The sequence below is a fragment of the Vicugna pacos genome, chromosome 10, assembly GCF_048564905.1.
Source record: "Vicugna pacos chromosome 10, VicPac4, whole genome shotgun sequence".
Lineage (NCBI taxonomy): Eukaryota > Metazoa > Chordata > Mammalia > Artiodactyla > Camelidae > Vicugna > Vicugna pacos.
In genome coordinates this window covers 19,792,760-19,796,250 of record NC_132996.1, presented here as the reverse complement: position 1 = coordinate 19,796,250, position 3,491 = coordinate 19,792,760, and the positions used below count along the sequence as shown (strand labels likewise).

Genomic DNA, 3,491 nt, shown 5'->3' with positions numbered 1-3,491 from the left:
CTGCTGAGGCACCTTTTTTATGAAGTTTTTGGAGGACATGGGAGTTTTAAACAAAGAACAATATGCAGAATCACAGAAATAAGGAATCCCTCGTTAGGGAGAGGCAAAGGGAATACCCATGATGATGGAGAAAGGAGATACCAAGATGACAACTCACACCAAGCACAGACTTCATAGTAGAAAACTCTGAGGTAAACTTCTTCAAGAGGATAAAGTTACTAAAATACCTGATGTGTTTTTATGTGTTGAGAGGATATTAGTCAACTTCGGGTGAGTCAAGAGATAAATTAGTTATAAATACCTAGAAAACCAAGCAAATAACAATTCAGACTTTTATTAACTACACAGAAAACAATCAGCTGAGCAGAAAAGGAAAAGTTTACCTTATTTCTAAGCTCTAAATAGAATTGACATAGTCATAATAATGTAAACTCTGAATATTTACCTAGCTAAAACTATGATGTATTTTGTGAAATTGGGGGATGGTAAGTGCGTATGTGTATGATGGGACCAGAATGGGGATGAAAAGTAAAAAGAGATAAATTCTTATCTTCCACAGTGGGAAGTTGATAGATAAATATCAAAAACTAAAAAAATCAAACAATAGCAATATAGGCATGTCATTTAGAAAATGGGAGGTAAATATCTAAAATCAGCTAAAATTGTTTAAAAGTGGTTACTTTTATAAAGTGAGAAAGTGGGGGGTAGGGTGGAGAGCTAGGGCTGCTCTTTTTTTTTCTTATAAAAGCATTGTAGAATAAAATGACCCTTTAAACCATGTGCATAAGTAACCGATAAAACTAAAAGCTACCTGAAAATCCTCTAATGACTCTCCATTTCTGTTAAACTACAGTCTAAATATAGGAAAATTATTTACAAAATTCTTTCTAATCTGGACTCCGATAGACTCAGTCTCTCTTCTTATCTCTCTCCACATTCACATTCTATGCTCCAACTAAACTAAAAAGACTTGCAGTTCTTTTCATATGAACCATGAAGAAATGGTTCATATGCCATGAAGGGACCTTTGACTCTATTCTTTAGTTAAAGAATGGGAGTTTCTGAAGGATTTAGACAGAGCAGCGTATCAGTGTGGAGAATAAATTAAAAGGAGGCCAGGCTATAAACTTAGAAATCACTTAGAAATCGGTTGCCATGGCAGAGGAGAGGAAGAAAAGAAAATGAACAATGAGAAATGCAGAAATCTAAATTTTGGTCACCACTAATTTGCTGTATAACCTGAAGCAACTTACTTAACTCCTCTAATTCTTGGTCTCCTCAGGGGCAAGATGCGAATGTAATATGGTTTTCACGCAAACCTAGTGCTTTTTCAAGGTCACCATCTCAGGGATGTCACCATCAAACATCCAATAGTCAGAACTCTGACTCATTCCTGACACCCTCCTTCCTCTCCATCTATACATATCCTATCAATCCCCAAGTCCTTTTGATTTAGCCACTAATGTTTCCTTTTTTTTTAATTGATTTATAGTCAGTTTACAATGTTGTGTAACACTAACGTTTCTTGAATCTATTTCTTTCCATCCCCACCAGTTTGGCCCTAGTTCAAGCCACTTTAGTCTCACATTTGAACTACAACTACTCGTTTCTTATATCCACTTTTGCCCTCCTCCAATCTATTGTTCACAGTGTATCTGGAGAGATTTTTTTAAAAAAAAGCAAATCTGATCATATTACCACCCCCTGCCTAACTCCTGTCAATGGTTTCCTTTTGCTTTGCAGATAAAGATCAAATTCCCAAACATGGACTCCCATTCATGCATAATCAGACTCCTGGGAAGCTACATTTTATGCCACTCTTCTTCTCTGTTCTCTGATCACAGTTGTCTTCAAAAGTGACATGCTTCTTCCCACAGGACCTTTGCACATGCTGTTTCCTCCACTTAGAATGCTTTTCTACTCCCTCTCCCCATTCCCCTTGCTTATTCCCAATCATCTTTCAAGTCCCAGCTCATTCATCACTTCTATAACAAAATATTCTTTGATCTATTCCAGGCTGGGTTAGTCCTCTCATTATTCACTTTCACAATACCCTGGAATTTTTTGTTATAGCACTTGCCACCACTGTGAATAATTATTTTTTATGTGTAACTGGCTATTTAATAACTAGCTCTCAAATGAAAAATATGAGCTTCCCAAGGACAGATATTATATATTTTACTTAACACTATAGATACAATGCCTACATAGCAAAATATATTTTGTTTTTTGAATAAATGAACAAATGAATGAATGAAGTGGGAATATGGAATTCTCTGTTTGTTTCATCCAATTTAGTTACTTTTCATTTCTACCTTGTACGGAAAGGGTCTTTTAGCATCATAATACAATAACACTAGTTATAAAAGGTTGTCAGCATTGGCAAGTAAAGATCAGTTTGTCCTAGAGACTCTAGACTCTGCAAAAAAGAAAAAAAATGAAGATCCAGGCCAAGCCAACCAATTGATTTTTCTGGCATTGGACAAAAAGATGAATAGTTTTAGTAACCTCAAAAAAGTCCGCCCCCAAAATGCACATATATATATATATGTATATATATACATACACACACATATATATATATGCATATATATAAAGACAGCCTATAGGAAAGGGATTTCCAGGAAACCATGGGAGGTCTGAAAGTAACGCAAAAAGGAACAATAAGAAAATATTTATGGTGGGGAGGGTATAGCTCAGTGGTAGAGTATGTGCTTATTAGCATGCACATGGTCCTCCTGGGTTCAATCCCCAGTACCTCCATTAAGAAAAATTAATATAAATAAATAAATAAACCTAATTACCTCCCCTCTAAAACAAACAAAAAAGAAAATAAAGCAAATAAATAAATATTTAAAGAAAGAAAAAGAAAATATTTGATGCCATGCTCTGGACTGAGAGTAGGTAATGATGAACTTCAAATAAGATTGGGTTCTTTAAGACAATGGACTATGCCCAAGCCTTTCCAAACTTTGTGTGTATGATGACAGAATTACAAATTAAAAAAAAAATTAAAGACTACTCAGCCCAAAACTTAAGAATTTTTTAGTCTAGATCCAACTTTAATTTCCAGCCTCCCCATCACATAATTCCATAAACAGTAAACAGCTCATTGTTTTCCCCAGATGCACCGCATACACTGATGCATCACTGAAACTCAACTCCACTCCCCCTTTGCCTGCACTGCCCACCCCCAAAACATTCCTCAAACGCAGCTCAGATATCAGGCCCCCATAAAGGCTTTCCCAAATCCTCTAGTCAGAAGCCATATCCCTTCATCTTGCTGAACTCCCATAGTCTTTAATTTGTTGTCATTATCATTAGTTATAACATATTGATTTCGTTCTTTTAACCAGTGAAAAATAAACCTGTAAACTGCTTTATTATTTACAGAGCACTTTTACACCCAGTTTCCCTTTTTGTTCCCACTCAGCAACAATGCTATAAAGTAATATGTTTATCTTCACTTTATAGAAGGCACATAACTCAGT

The 3,491-nt window shown here is 35.6% G+C and overlaps 1 non-coding gene across 1 annotated transcript; it reads left to right on the top strand.

Moving 5' to 3' along the window:
• The first annotated feature begins 2,684 nt into the window (after window positions 1-2,684).
• Window positions 2,685-2,763, top strand: TRNAN-AUU (transfer RNA asparagine (anticodon AUU)). The gene is given in 2 exon segments: window positions 2,685-2,721; window positions 2,725-2,763. It is a non-coding gene; the product is annotated as a tRNA-Asn (tRNA).
• The last annotated feature ends 728 nt before the right edge of the window (window positions 2,764-3,491 follow it).